This window comes from Dermacentor albipictus, chromosome 6 (genome assembly GCF_038994185.2).
Source record: "Dermacentor albipictus isolate Rhodes 1998 colony chromosome 6, USDA_Dalb.pri_finalv2, whole genome shotgun sequence".
NCBI classification, from domain to species: Eukaryota; Metazoa; Arthropoda; class Arachnida; order Ixodida; family Ixodidae; genus Dermacentor; species Dermacentor albipictus.
This window is the reverse complement of record NC_091826.1, coordinates 140,540,787-140,557,106: the sequence shown is the minus strand read 5'-3', so window position 1 is coordinate 140,557,106 and position 16,320 is coordinate 140,540,787. Positions and strand designations below refer to the sequence as shown.

At 47.3% G+C, this 16,320-nt stretch overlaps 1 long non-coding RNA gene across 1 annotated transcript; it reads left to right on the top strand.

The window, feature by feature from the left end:
* The first annotated feature begins 464 nt into the window (after positions 1-464).
* LOC139047132 (uncharacterized) lies at positions 465-2,419 on the top strand. The gene is made up of 2 exons (XR_011507058.1): positions 465-1,282; positions 2,184-2,419. It is a non-coding gene; the product is annotated as an uncharacterized lncRNA (long non-coding RNA).
* The last annotated feature ends 13,901 nt before the right edge of the window (positions 2,420-16,320 follow it).

The following is a 16,320-nucleotide window of genomic DNA, read 5'->3' as shown; positions in this document are numbered from 1 at the left end:
AGTAGACTTGTCTGTAATATGCATGCCCAGCGAGTGTGTGTGTGTGTGTAGATGTATATCTATATATAAACGCATATATATACATATTCTAAACCATGACACATTTTATAATTACGGTTCAATAGGTCTGACCTTTCAGTCACCCATGAGTCACCCACCAGTCACCTCCATGTACAGCTAGTCTACAGATTGTCTGCATATTGTCTGCAGACACCGTGTGGACGGCAAGTAAGTAGACTTGTACGTGATATGCATGCCAAATATATATATATATATATATATATATATATATATATATATATATATATATATATATATATATATATTCTACATGACACATTTTATAAATAACAGTTAAATCGGCTTCACCTTTCAGCCACCCACGAATCACACACACACACACACGTGTGCGCATCCTGAACCATGACACATTTTATCATTGCGCTCTGTTTTGCCATTTTAACATTTTGAAAACTTTGTCACTGATTGCTACAAGAACAGTCTGATAATGGCAGTTATATAAATCAATTATTTAATACTAATTGAAATAAGGTAATTAATAATTATAAAATAATAAAAATAAAATAAGACATTAAAATAGATAATTAATAATTAATAAGGTAATAAGGTAATACTGGCGTGTTACATAACGTACATTAAATGCAGCAGTTATACTATGGCTCGAACCGCAGCCTGAATTTAAGGACATATCTACCGCGCGACGCCGACACCATCCATCCGACCACCGACTGCGTGGTTGCTTTCGGCGCCGGCCCCCAGGAGGCGCTGGCCGCGAGCACCGGTAAAATTACGGTGAGTATATTTTCCCGTCTGCACCTGGCCACCGACAAGTCACGCCGTGCACGCGTGCACGCCATGTGCACGCCGCAGTGACGGCGACCGATGAGGTAGTGAACATGCCGTGCCGAGAGGAATTGTGGCGATTTTTGTGTGTATTAATGATCCAAAACCCCTGTGACTGCATAACCTAGCTCTCAGTGTTTTCCGTGTGGTGTGCCGATGCCAATTATCGTAGTTATGACCCGGTCGCGCTTTCTTTGTTACCGGCTCATGAAAAGCCGATGGTACTCTCGCTGCGCTCGCATTCCATCACAGTGCGCGGAAGAATTTTTTGAAAGTTGTGCTATCACGTGCTGTAGTTCATCTGCAATTCTACGCTGTTGAGGCTGGAGGCACCGTGCACCGACTGTCTTTCCTGCGGTACCTGTGCGATGCGGCAGCAGCTGTCACGGAGACTCGTTTACCGAGCACGCCTAGAAAGGTAAGTCCGGCGCGTGCGCGCATTTTTGTAGTCCGTGAAGTGGGCATTTCTGTACGAGTAACAAGGTGATTAGTAACGTGACAAAAATGATCGTGCTTTTCGAATGTTCGTTCTTGTCGCAGGGCGCATTTAGCGAAGTTTGATGAAAATTGCCCTAAAACGTGATGTTGCCAAAATCTATCGACTATTTGCTTTCTGCTGTGAAGTTTCCTTGCGCCGGGGACTGCTTGATTTGAATAGGCGCAAAAATTCAAGCAGGGAAAGTTACTATTTCTGTACGTAATTTTTCAGCGAGAAATCGTATAGCCATTTCTAGAGGTACGTCGATTTGTCGTCTTCACAGCTAACGGCTGCGCGAGATGGCACCCGATTGCTGTGTACGACGCATGGCCAGATTTTAGCTTGTATGCAAGTTCTTTTATTTATATAGTGTCTTCAGACAGCCTGTATTTCTTGCGTTGGGTGTCATGTGTTTTCGTGTATTTGTAAATGGTTCCGAGATTTCAACAACAGTATCTATCTTTAATGGAAAAAATTGTTTTCTCACCTGAAAAAGAGGGAGTCTGTTCTTTTTCAATGCATCGTCCTTTGGGGCAGGGCTTTGTTGCACCGCATAAATAAATTAGGTTTTCGAACGCTTATATCATGTGTTAACGAGTTTTCTGGTTGTGCAATTCGCATTTGACTTGGTACAGACGTGCGTTTGTGTGAAGTTTTTTATAGTTGATTCATGTTTGCTCCAGTTCCATTTACATGTTGACTGCCTGTGATGTAATAATCGGGTATTTGTGCAACCATGCAGCTTCATGTAGCTGTTTGTACGAGACTTTTCACAATGTCACAAGTTTACAGTTTCAGCAGGGTTAACTTTACAGTAAACTAAACATTTCTTCTTGTTTAGGGATGTCACGATTTTGTGAGCCAGAGGAATCTACATCACTTGGGAGCCTGCGGCACTTCTGTAGGCTGAACAGCGCGTCAAAGCATCTGATTTGCATGCTGCGACAAGGTGTGTGCAAGGCGGTCACTGCCACTCACATGAGATGTCGGTACTCACTACTTCATTCCTTGGAAGCGATATTCTTGGTCCCAACCAAGCAGCCCGGAAGAAATCGGAGACAAATAAAATGTGCAAAGAATACTATTGCGTCTGTTATTTTATTGCATGCATGCATGCCAGTTCCCCATAGTGGGGCTACAGAAATTCTATCTAATGTCTGCCTAAATGCTGTAATCCTGTGACCACAATCTCGACAGACTTTCTGCAGAAATGCTGTATCCTGCAGCTACACAGATTGAGCAGACTTTCTGCAGAAAGGGTGTACCAATTGGGCGCTGGGAGGTGACAGGGGGTGACAGAAAGTCTGTCACCTGTCTTCAGATATTCTGCATCCCGGGTGACTCGGGGTATGCAGAATTTCTGCAGAAAGGGTGTACCAACTGGGTGCTGGGAGGTGACAGGGGGTGACAGAAAGTCTGTCACCTGTCTTCAGATATTCTGCATCCCGGGTGACTCGGGGTATGCAGAATTTCTGCAGAAAGGGTGTACCAATTGGGCGCTGGGAGGTGACAGGGGGTGACAGAAAGTCTGTCACCTGTCTTCAGATATTCTGCATCCCGGGTGACTCGGGGTATGCAGAATTTCTGCAGCAAGTCTGCAATGATTTTTGTAAGGGGGATTCCGTGAAGGCTACTCAACAACAGACCATATTCACACTATAATAATATTATATGGGGTTTTACGTGCGAAAACCACTTTCTGATTATGAGGCACGCCGTAGTGGAGGACTCCGGAAATTTATACCACCTGGGGTTCTTTCCCGTGCACCTAAATCTAAGTACACGGGTGTTTTCGCATTTCGCCCCCATCGAAATGCGGCCGCCGCGGCCGGGATTCGATCCCGCGACCTCGTGCTCAGCAGCCTAGCACCATAGCCACTGAGCAACCACGGCGGGTGCCATATTCACAGTATCAATCAGGTGATACAGGAATGTGCGGAATATAGCCAACCCTTATTGTAGCTTTCCTTGATTACGAGAAAGCGTTTGATTCAGTCGAAACCTCAGCAGTCATGGAGGCATTACGGAATCAGGGTGTAGACGAGCCGTATGTAAAAATACTGAAAGATGTCTATTGGCGGCGAGCTCCACCAGTGGAAAAGCTGGCGCCACCGTCGGCATGATGTGGCATGAGGGATCACGTGGACACAGCGACCGCGTCGGCTGCTTCGGAAGCGCCGAAACGAGCTGAAAACGAAAGTGCAATGTCCCGCCTGCGCCACGGTTCTGATTAAGTGGTGAGGCTTTACCGCCTTGGGTGTCAATTCGACAACATCTGAAACTACTGTAATAGGTACTGGCTGCCTTTGGAGGCGTGCAGCATGGTAGGGTACTGCTCGGTGCCGCAGTGCCAGACGTACGCAACGGAGCCCGGTGTCAGCCTCATTCACACGTAGCCGCAGGGCAAGGAGCTGCGTGAAGCTTGGCTGGCGAAACTTAGAACCGGCAGACAGCCATCGGCTGCAACTCGGGTGTGCAGCAAGCACACACGCGAGGAAGATTTCTGCTACGGCGCCGGCACTGCTATGTCCGCCGAGTAGCAGAAAACGCGCAGTGAGACGCTCGCCCGCGCTCACTGCCCGGCTAATGTCATGACGGTTTGGTGTCTGAACTTGTTGATGCTAGATACGGGCAAGTTCAATGGAACGGAAATGGAGCGATAAGACCCACATTAAAAAGGGCATGGCATATGGTCATGCTTGTGTTTAGAATTAATGCTCTGGATTACAAAAAAGAAGCAGAGCGAAATCGCACGCTGAGAAGACTGATATATATACAGTGCGACGCAACTTGAGAAATACTATTCAAATATCCAATAATTTAGTCGACAAAAAAGATTGAAGCTTCGCGATGGCACATCACAGTCGCCGTAGGCGTCGACGTCTCTATAAGGAAAATAATTTTGAACAGTTCTGATATCATCCAGGCAACAATGGTTACTAGTATACTGTCAAATGCTCATATGCTGCGGCCTAAAGCTCACGGCATGGTGCGAAAACGCACTCACAGCGAAAGCAAAACATTGTGTGCGGACATGCATGAAGACGCGAAGTCGGTCGCTGCGAACACGTGCGATCGCTGCATTGAGGCTTCATTCTGTTAAGCTCCAGTTGGTTATACAGACAGCCCACTATAAGAACATATTTCACATAGTTACTTTGAGCGTTTGCCTACATTTCACGCAAGGAGCCGGTTCGGGAGACTCCATTGCGGCGACCGCGCGTAGTGACGTTCGCTGTACGTATTCGGTAAAGAGACAGTGTCTGTAAACAATTCTGTGCTTTATGTTTGCCCAATATATTTATATGGACACTCAAAAACATGGCCGCATGGTGTTTTCATTGAGCGCTGTAAGCGAAACCTATGAGGAGCGCGCCATGTGACCCCTCATACTACGCAAGGGAGGCGCTTCCGACAGATGGCGACTCCGTAACTCCTCGCCCCCAATCGCGGCTCCACAGCCGCCGTAGTCCTCCATAAAGAAAGCAACAAAAACCGAATAAAGAAAGGCGTCAGGCAGGGAGATACGATTTCTCCAATGCTATCCACAGCGTGTTTACAGGGGGTATTCAAAGACCTGGATTGGGAAGAATTGGGGATAAGAGTTAACGGAGAATACCTTAGTAACTTTAGATTCGCTGATGATATTGCCTGGACCAACTGCAATGCATGCTCACTGACCTGGAGAGGCAAAGCAGTAGGGTCGGTCTAAAAATGAATCTGCAGAAAACTAAAGTAATGTTTAATAATCTCTGAAGAAAACAGCAGTTTACGATATGTAGCGAGGCACTGGAAGTGGTAAGGGAATACATCTACTTAGGACAGGTAGTGACCACGCATCCGGATCGTGAGACTGAAATAATCAGAAGAATAAGAATGGCCTGGGGTGCGTTTGGCAGGCATTCTCAGATGATGAACAGCAGGTTGCCATTATCCCTCAAGAGAAGGGTGTATAACAGCTGTGTCTTGCTAGTACTCATGTACGGGGCAGAAACCTGGAGGCATACGAAAAGGGTTCTACTTAAATTGAGGACGACGCAGCGAGTTATGGAAAGAAGAATGATAGGTGTAATCTTAAGGGATAACAAAAGAGGAGATTGGGTGAGGGAACAATCGCGAGGTAATGACATCTTTGTTGAAATCAAGAAAAAGAAATGGGCTTGGGCAGGACATGTAATGAGGAGGGAAGATAATCGATGTTGATTAAGGGTTACAGACTGGATCCCATGGGAAGGGAAGCGTAGCAGGGGGCCGCAGAAAGTTAGGTGGGCGGATGAGATTAAGAAGTTTGCAGGGACAACATGGCCACAATTAGTGCATGACCGGAGTAGTTGGCGAAGTATGGGAGTGGCCTTTGCCCTCCAGTGGGCGTAACCCGGCAGATGAGGATGAGGAGGATGATGTTACTTGCACGTGCAAAAGACAGCAAAGGTAGTGATAATGTGGGAGAGTACAGCTATAAAATCATAAAGACTATGGAAGGACAAAAAGCAGCAATGGCTGCATGGTTCAGAGGTCATCAAGGCGAATAATAAGAATAGTTTTTGCTGGCGTTAGATGAAGTCAATTTTACATTAGCAAAGCACAGCCAACCGGCAATCACTCGGCAAAATTCGTTGTCAGTTGCTTTTAGAGTTGCACGTACAGCAGCTAGAAACAATATGTGTAACAATCAGGACCACCGAAATTTCCATAAATATATTTTTAAGGAAAAACACTAAGTAGACGAGTTCACAGCAAATTACTTGCAATATTTCATTTATTTTATCAAATATAAGGCGAACAATGTTCAGTTCCTCGGCCTGTTTATTCTCCTTTTTCCAGTATAGCTTTTCAGAACAGCTACTTCAATAATGAGTCTTTTTGGTATTCTCTTTGTTGTAGGCACAACTGCACCGCCAATTTTGCCCAGTCCCTTCATCTTGAATGAAGAGATATTAAGAATAGACTGACACAGGATATTTTTTACTGTCCTGGAGAGATAGGAGTCATTGTAAAGTAATCTATTTCAGTACACAATACTTTAAGTAGGCAACAGCACCTGCAACGAGCAGCAAGCCTTACTAAGGCTGCAAAGATGCTGTTCTTCACGAGGCTCCCCCGCACTCTCTCAAACTCTTGGTCGATCTTAACAAGATATAGTAGTATGTCCTGCGGCTCGATGGGGTCGTCGATGCGTGTGGCATCGCTATTAATTTTCTGTTTGATTCTGCTCAGAACAGCAGACTGTGTTGCCAGCTGCATATTTATTTATTTATTTATTTATTTATTTATTTATTTATTTATGTGTTTATTTACTTTCAATACTGCCAGTCTCATATCAACACCATAGCAGGTGGGCATAGGATTGCACATACAATGCATGTTTTATATACTGAATGGTGAAAACTTTCATACCTGTAAATGGAAATACATCAAACAGGTTCAATGCACAATTTTAGACTAATGCTATGAATAAAAAGAGCAAGTCACCTAAATAGTACACTTCAGATTACATGTAAAGATTATTACATTCTTACTAAAACAAAAAAAGAAACAAAGGAGGTAAATGTTTAGCTATAGTTCAGAAAAATGGGAGTTCTGACGATTATATGTGCATAATAAGAATTTTTTGCTAACTACTTATTTCATCTTCCAATACCTTAACAAAATCAGACTGGGATACTGTGTTAGTCTTAGATGCATCTAGGTTATTCCACTCGCGCACAACACGAGGCAAAAAGGAAGACTGAAAGGTATCCTTACTACAAAGAAAGTCGTTTAGTGTAGACGGATGGTTATGACGAAGCGAGCGGGGTTTAGAAAAGGTAACGTATGCAGAGGAACCTATTTTTAGTCGGTTGTGTAGTACTTGATGCAGAAATTTTAGACGAGCTCATTTTGCTCCAACACCCAAAGTTACAAGCGCTGACTGTGTTAGGAGAAGGGTAGGTGAATCGCTGCGCCGGTATTTTTGGTGGATAAAGCTTATTGCCTTTCTCTGGATGCTTTCCAGTTAATTAATTATTATTTATTTATTCAGAATACTCACAGGCTACAAATATAAGGCCAGGAGAATATTGCACAGTATACGCAATCTCTGAAAGAACATTGAAATGGCGGCTAAAATGCTGACTAACAAAGTACAAGGCAGTGAATAAAATAGATAAGAAAACCAGAGCCGTACTTGGTCTTTGAAGACTGCAGAGTAATGAATGGCAACAATGCGATCAGGAAGATCATTCCAGTAGCTTATGGCACGCGGAAGCGCTGATGAATTAAAAGCCATGGTTCGGCCAAATATGCGCCTAAAGCTATGGCTATTACAAAAACGGCGGGATGTATACGATGTGGCTCGGTAAGGGGAAGTGTAGTAGGATGCTATGAATTATTTTGTGGAAAAGACAGAGCAAAGTGACCTTCCTTTGCAGCTCTAGTGTCGGGAGTGATAGCGAGAACTTCAGGTTAGTGACGCTAGTCTGTTGATCATATGTCAGCTGGCATGCCTCTCAGTGGGCATGCCAGCTGGTCATCCGTCAGAGCCATGACCAAACCATTCATGCCGTTCACGCAGATTCTTCTATCCGCTGCTACAGCGATGGCCGACGCCCTTCAAGATACGACCAGCAGAGTCACCCCATGCACTCCCTTTCATACTCTGTGGAGACTGCGCAAACGGACCACTGCCTCAGCTGGATTCTTGGGCAACAGTTCCTTGGAAACCAGCGCACTCAACTTCCGTTCCCCCCCCGACTACTTAAACACCCTCCTGCCCCGGGATACTCTCAATGGGCACGCAAGCTGGTCATCCGTCAGAGCCATGACCAACCCGTTCGTGTTGTTTCCGCAGGTTACTAACACATACTCCTCCGTCAAAACGTCTCGCCGATGTCTAGTCCGGCTGGCGTGCCCTTCCAGTGTTAGTACTGTCCTTCGGTTCCCGCATTTTACCAGCTTTTCTTCTATTTAATCGTCACGTGCCAATGTATATTTGCGCACATCGTTTCCGTGAAGTTGTAAGGACCACGCGGATACCTTTTTTGCCACCGTGAGTGAATTTTCATTATTTTACGGACATTCCTGTGCATCCGTTGGCGGCGTCGAACGAGCACTTCGGAGACCACGCCTTGGCCTCCGGGGCGGCTCAATGCCACTCGTCCCCGCAGGGGCGTCTGCGTCAGCAGGCGTTTGGTGCGTTGCGACTCCACGGACCTGAGCACATGAGGGTTGGACCCTCTCACGTGTAGCCGTGCGCGGCTTAGCCGTGTCCGGGGAAAGGGGGATCCTGGAGGTTGAGCCGATGCCGGGTGCTCGGACCGTTAAGGCCCCCCGGCGGAGGCAACACACCTCTTTGGCCTCTGCTTCACGTAGACGGCACCCCCGGACTGCCCCACCCGGGGGAAATCGGTAGTTTCCCTTTCCTGTCTCTCGCTCTCCCTCCAACCTTCGTCTTTCTCTTACTTTCCATCTTTCCTGTCTTCTCCTAGCTTCCGCTCACTTCTAATTTTCCAGGCAGCAAGGGTTAACCTTGTGTGATTAACCAACCTAGGTTATCTCATATTTGGTTATAGTGATAACGTACAGCTGGCATTTGCAGGACCTGTTCTTACAGTCCCTGTAGCGTCCCCTTGTAGGACTCCACGGTGGGTGGCTGGCGTTATTGCCGAAAATTCAATCCCTTTATGGCAACCTCCTTCCCTCCGCTTCCTGATCGCCCTCACAAAAGAGGGCGCACCGATGAAGTTTTCCAGTTCCTTGGACGTCAAAGACCAAACTTCCCACGTTACCATGTCATCCACTCAGAAAAATCCGATAAACAAGTACAAAACATTTCGCCTTTTATAGTTTCCAGCTCCTTAACTGATGTACTTGGCCCAGGCTACAAAGTATCAAGGCTGGCAAGTGGTGATCTCCTGTTAGAGCTCCATGATCAGAAACAGTACGAAAAGTTGCCCCGTCTGGTATCATTTGGAGATGTTCCACTAACAGTAACTCCACACCGCACTCTCAACACCACCCGCGGTGTTGTCTCGGATGACGATTTGCTCCAGCTGACAGAGGCTGAGCTCCTGGAGGGCTTCAGTGATCAGAATGTTGTCAATGTGAGAAAAATTAAGATAAGAAGAGATGGAAAAGAAATTCAAACAAAGCACCTAATACTCACATTTGGTTCAAGTATTCCGCCCGAGTCTGTAGAGGCCGGGTACATCCAGCTCCGCGTCAGACCATATGTGCCAAATCCCCTAAGATGCTTTTAAATGCCAGCGTTTCGGCCACAGTTCTCAGAGCTGCCGGGGCCGCCAAACATATGCAAAATGCAGTGCCCTTGAACACGCCACTGAAACTTGTAATAACTCTCTCCACTGTGTAAACTGTGACGGGGATCACGCCGCGTACTCGCGGTCGTGCCCCTCCTGGAAGAAGGAAAAAGAAATTGTAACCATAAAAGTAAAAGAGAACATATCGTTCAAAGAGGCACGAAGGCGGGTAGCATACCTGCCAAAGAAAAGCTTTGCAGAAGTGGCGCGTCAGGGGGCAGCGCCACAACGGCCTACGGCGGCTATCCAACCCACAAACAGTGAGTCGGCAGTCACGCCATCTTACCCCGCGGCGGTTGCAGCTAGCGCTGCTCCGTCAACCGAGGAGAAGGGATCATCGACCCAGAAGGTGGGTGCAGCCGAGGCCGCCTCAACCTCCCAGGTCCCTTCCAGCGCCGGCAACAGCCGGCGCAGCCAAATCTCTCAGGGAGCTCCATCCACCTCCGGGCTGGTGGGCGCAGGGGTCTCGCCTTCCGAGGTGAGACTCTCTCGAAAAACTTCTCGCTCTCAAGAGCGCGTGTCCGGCGCCTCACAAGAGGCAATGGACACAACACCTATCCCCACGGCGCTCCAAGCGCCTAAGGAGCAGCGAGGCTCCCTCGAACACTCCAAAAAAGGCAGAACCCCGGTTACAGGGCCTCGCAAGAGCTCTGTAATCTAAGGCATCACTTCCGTTTCAGTAAACACAGCACCAATTCACTTTAAATATGGATACACAAATCATACAATGGAATGTCAGAGGTCTTCTGAGAAACCTTGATGATGTACAAGAACTCATCTACCAACACAATCCAAAAGTGCTGTGTTTACAGGAAACACACCTAAAATCAAAACACACCAACTTTCTCCGACAGTATATAACTTTTCGCAAAGATCGCAATGGTCGTGTCGCATCATCGGGCGGTGTTGCCATTGTCATCCATAAAAGCATTGCGTGTCAACCTTTACAGCTACAAACGCCTCTTGAAGCAGTGGCGGTTCCAGCTGTCCTTCTAAACAAACTTATCACTATTAGCTCTCTTTACATCTCCCCACATCACAAATTACCGAAACATGAATTCCAATCCTTTATAGATCAATTGCCATAACCTTATGTTGTTCTGGGTGATTTCAATGCACACAGCAGCTTGTGGGGAGACTCTCGTATCGATGCGCGAGGTCGTCTCGCTGAACAATTCCTTTTTTCATCCGGTGCGTGTCTGCTGAATAAGAAGGAACCCACTTATTACTGTCTCGCAAACAGAACCTTTTCTTCAATTGATCTTAGCCTAGCTTCCCCGTCAATACTGTCTGAACTCGAATGGCAAGTTAACAACAATCCTTAAGGAAGCGACTACTTCCCAATACTGCTTAGAACACCTGAAGAAAAGGAATATCCACCACAGGCTCCTAGGTGGAAAATTGACACTGCCGACTGGGAGAAATTCTGAACTCTATCTAGTATTTCATGGGATGACATGTCCTAGCTAGAAATTGACACTGCTGTCCAATATTTTACAGCCTTCATAATAGATGCCGTATCTAAATGTATATCACAAGTAAATGGCCTGTCGTGCAAACGGCGTGTCCCGCGGTGGAACGACGATTGTAGGATCGCACGTAAAAATCAGAACAAAGCGTGGGGGTTGCTACGCGCCTCCCCCACTGCGGAGAATCTTATTAACTTTAAAAAAGTAAAATCACAAGGCAGGCGAACCCGCCGACAGGCCAGAAGAGAAAGCTGGCAAAAGTTTTTATCGGGCATCAACTCTTGTACAGAGGAGGCGAAATCTGGAACAGGGTTAACAGGATAAAAGGACGACAAACTTATTCACTCCCCCTGGTAAACACACAAGGCGATACCCTGCTTGAACAAGCAGACTCACTTGGGGAGCACTTTCAGAGCGTGTCAAGTTCCACCAATTATTCCAAACCCTTTTTCAAATATAAACAAATAGAAGAATCCAAGCCACTCATAAGAAAGTGTCGGCAGAATGAACCATTCAACCACCCCTTTAATATTGCAGATTTGAGAGCTGCCTTGAGCGCATGCAAGAGCTCTGCTCCGGGATCTAATAGAATCATGTACGAAATGCTGAAAACTTACACAATGACACGCAAGTTGCACTACTTACACTTTTCAACACTATCTGGGACGCAGGGCACCTCCCGACCGCATGGAAAGAAGCCATTGTGGTCCCTGTTTTGAAACAAGGCAAAGATCCTTCCTCAGTGGCAAGCTACCGCCCTATACCCCTCACAAGTTGCATGTGCAAGGTATTTGAAAAAATGATAAATCGGCGACTCATCCATTTCCTTGAGCAGAACAAAATGCTTGATCCCTATCAGTGTGGCTTCCGAGAAGGGCGCTCCACAACTGACCATCCTGTACGTATTGAAGGAAATATCCGGGACGCCTTTATACATAAACAGTTCTTCTTATCGATATTTCTCGATATGGAAAAGGCGTATGACACAACGTGGCGATACGGGATCTTGCAAGATTAATCGGAAATGGGCATTCATGGTAGCATGCTAAACGTAATAAAAAGCTACTTGTCCAATCGCACTTTCCGGGTAAAAGTTGGCAATGTCCTGTCACGTCCATTTACACAAGAAACTGGTGTACCCCAGGTTGGCGTGCTCAGTTGCACACTCTTTATTGTTAAGATGACAACACCTCGTGCATCCTTACCTCCGGTCATTTTGCATTCCGTCTATGTGGACGACATTCAAATAGGTTTCAAATCCTGTAACCTCGCAGTGTGCGAGAGACAGGTACAGCATGGTTTGAACAGGGTGTCAGGGTGGGCAGAGAAAAATGGATTTAAAATCAATCCTCATAAGAGTTCTTCTGTTTTGTTTACAAGAAAGAGATGCCTGGTTCCGGATCCTTGTTTAGAACTGTGTGGAGAACAGATACCTGTAAACAAAGAGCACAAATTTCTGGGTGTTATACTTGACAATAGACTCACTTTCGTCCCACACATTAAAGATCTTAAAGAAAGGTGTCTGAAAACAATGAACCTAATGAAACTTCTATCCCAGACTACGTGGGGTAGTGACAGGAAGTGCCTAATGAATCTCTATAAGAGCCTAATCCGGTCACGTTTAGATTATGGTGCCGTGGTATATAACTCTGCCGCCCCGAGCGCGCTAAAGATGCTTGACCCTGTTCACCATCTAGGTATCCGCTTAGCCACGGGCGCTTTCAGAACAAGCCCGATTGAAAGCTTGTATGCCGAATCGAATGAATGGTCTCTCCACCTACAGAGATCATACATTGGCTTTACATATTTCCTTAAAGTACGCTCCAATCCTGAACATCCATATGACGTGCGCTACACTTTTCAGCAATCGCCCCTCCATAAGACAGCCTTTCTCGCTGCGTGTGAAGGAGCTTAGCGATGAAATGCATGTCCCACTCCTCGAGCCCCGCATAATGCATCCAACCAAGTTGTTACCACCTTGGGAGTGGCAGATAATAGAATGTGACATATCCTTTTTAGAAGTAACAAAACGTGCACCCGAGATCGAAATCAGAATGCATTTCCTAGAACTCCAGCACAAGCATTCCTGTGCAGAGTTCTACACAGACGCTTCGAAGTCAAATGCCGGGGTATCCTATGCAGCCGTCGGCCCATCCTTCTCGGAATCCGACGTACTGCATCCGGAAACAAGCATATTTAGGGCCGGGGCCTACGCGTTACTCTCTGCTGTAAAGCATATAAAAAAATCAAAACTTGAAAAATCAGCGATATATACAGACTCCCTAAGCGTCGTGAAGGCCTTGATGTCACTCTATAGACACAAAAATCCAGTACTTAAATAACTCTACAGCGTCTTGTGCAAAGCGTACATATCTAACCAGCATATCATTAAATGCTGGGTGCCTGGCCATAGGAGCATCGAGGGCAACGTTCTGGCGGACGAGATGGCCACGTCTATCGCATCGCAAGCCGGTAACCCTACCGCTGTGGTGCCTGTCACAGATCTGAGGCCTTTCTTGCGAAGGAGATTGCGAGACCACTGGCAACGCATGTGGGACGCGGAAACGGATAATAAGCTCCACCTGATAAAACCACAGTTAGGATTCCGGCCTTCTACTACAAAATCGCGCCGAACAGATGTCCTATTCTGTCGTCTCAGAATAGGACACACGTTTGGCACCCATAATTGTCTACTCACCGGAAGTGAGCCTCCAACCTGTGGTAGATGCGGGGAGAGGCTGACCGTACTCCACGTCCTCCTGGAATGTCGGGAAGCCGAATCTGAGAGAAAGAGACATTTTTCATTAGCACACCGACAGCACATTCCTCTTCACCCTGCAATGCTTCTTGGTCCAGAACCACTTTTTAATACAGACACAGTCCTAGGTTTCATCAGAGATGTGGTCTTACATGTTATTAGTCCCATGCATTCGTAGCGCCTCCTCTCTCCAGACGATGCCACTGCGATAATTGTTTGCATAGCACATGCCTCCAGGCCCTTGTGTTTTCAAGAGCCCTATGGAGGCAGTAGTGCTCTAGCATTTCTTATAATCTGCTATATTTTACCTATCATATCATTCTTTTTAAATTCATCTATATGTTCAGAGTACAAGTCATGCGTCATCGCCATAATTTTAATATACAGATTTTACGCACTTTAGTGCGTATATTTTAAGGCCCCTTTGCAGCCACGTCATACCAACCTCATAGTAATCATAAGTACATTGCAAACCCATTAGCACAGACATGGCGCTCTTTGGCCATACCTGGCCCTTGCGCCAAAAAACCCCATACATCATCATCAATGCCACTCGTCCCCTACCATCATGGAATATCAAATTGAGGGAGAAAATGTTCTCCCAGAGGAAGTCACTCAAGAGCATGGATGACAAACCGCAGGTACTAGAAGAGCTGGCGCCAAATCGCGGGAAGCTAACCCGAACGCCATAGCAACGCCTTTGGCTTCCCATAGCGAGAAGTCTAGCGGCGCAGCGCTGAAGACCAAGATTATTCGGGCAAGCCGAATGCCGGTTCTTCCCAAAGAAGACACGAAGATCGTTATTATACCAAAAGGTGGGCTGAATATTTCCAAAATTGGAGCGGCCACAGTGGCTGACGCAATACTTTCAGCCTCGGGCATCAGCCAGCACGAGCTCACGCAAGACACTCTGTGCCAGAACTTACAGCAAAACATCATGGTGGCCAGCACTCCCAGACGGGAGAATGCCGATCGATATGCCCGCATCAAGCAAATCCGAATATCAGGCAAGATCCACAAACTCTGCGCGTACAAGACAGCCCCGAACTTTACGTGAAAAGGGGTCATACGTAGCATACCGTTACAAGACGACCCAACGATGGTGGATGGCAAAATTGTTAACCAGAACAACCATCTTGCCCCAGCAGCCAAGAGAATCGCTCAGACTGGGACCATCATCATCGCCTTTGACGGGCACCGGGTACCGAATTTTATCAGGTGCGGAAGGCTCCTGATGAAATGTTCGCTATATCGAAAGCAAGTGAACGTATAGCACGCCTGCGGAAGACTCGAGGATCGCGCCGATGTCTGTCCAACACCGAGCGACGCCGTCTGCCAGGGAGGCAGCTTGCCAAATCCCGATGAGCACCATCAATGCGCCCTAAAATACAAGATCTGTGGCGGTCCGCACCTTACAGCCGGTAAAGAGTGTGCGCATAGATTCAAGACGTCGTACATCGTTCGCCGACGACGCTTCGAGCGTGCCAGGCAGCAAGAGCAGCTCCCCACGCCGTCGATTGTTTGATCCTCTGATCCGCAAGCCTCATCCAGCACCAACCTTGGGGGCAGAAGACACTTGCGATCGAGAGGCCGCTCTACAAGCCGATGGGGCTCCAGAAGTCGCTCTACCTCGAGATCGCGACTCACATCACCCTCTCCAGCGCGCTCCAGCTCCAGAGGCTGCCCCAAGTCCCGTACTGGGAGCGGCTCGTCCAACAGGTCAAGATTGAAGATCCCCAATGGCGGTAAAAGCAAGTCCTCTCTAACGTGGGCCGATGGGGCCCGTGGCAACCAAACGCAGGCGTCCAACTCTCAAGACTCGCACGACCCGTGTCTCACGAACGCGCAAGAAGAGCTTAGGCGCGCCAATGATAGCCTCAGGAGAGAAAGCGCTCTATTCAAGCAGGAAATCAGTCCGCCAGCCGCTGAGATGCCGGAAATACGAAGATTGGCATTCACCCAGCCCGCTTCTCAGCCTGCCGCACGCTCTTCAGCCATGGACACAGTGGAGGCCCCTCCCAAGACAGTTGCAGTGAAACGTCGCGCCCTGGATGACTCAAGGAGAGAGGAGATGGTATAACTCCTGTCTGATCTCATGAACGCCATCTCCAACACACAGACAGGTCTCCCTCACGTACAAGAAATGATCGCAAATCCTCAGCTGGGCCTGGTCGCCCTCAGCGTTAGAATACTTAGGCTGGATGGGACCAGCCGCGGAACTTTGCCAAGCACATCTACAGCACAAGTCCCAAAGTCGCACAGCGTCATTGCCTCACCGACGGAGGGTGCCATTCTGAATGCGACACTTTCGCAGTCCATCCCCAAGCCCAAACATGGATAACGGAACTAACATCATAAGAATGTGGCAGTGGAATTGCGCGGGTTCGTCAGCAACCGGGCGACCCTGCGACGATACCTAAATAGCGTAAAGGACAAACCCCAAGTAATCGCCTT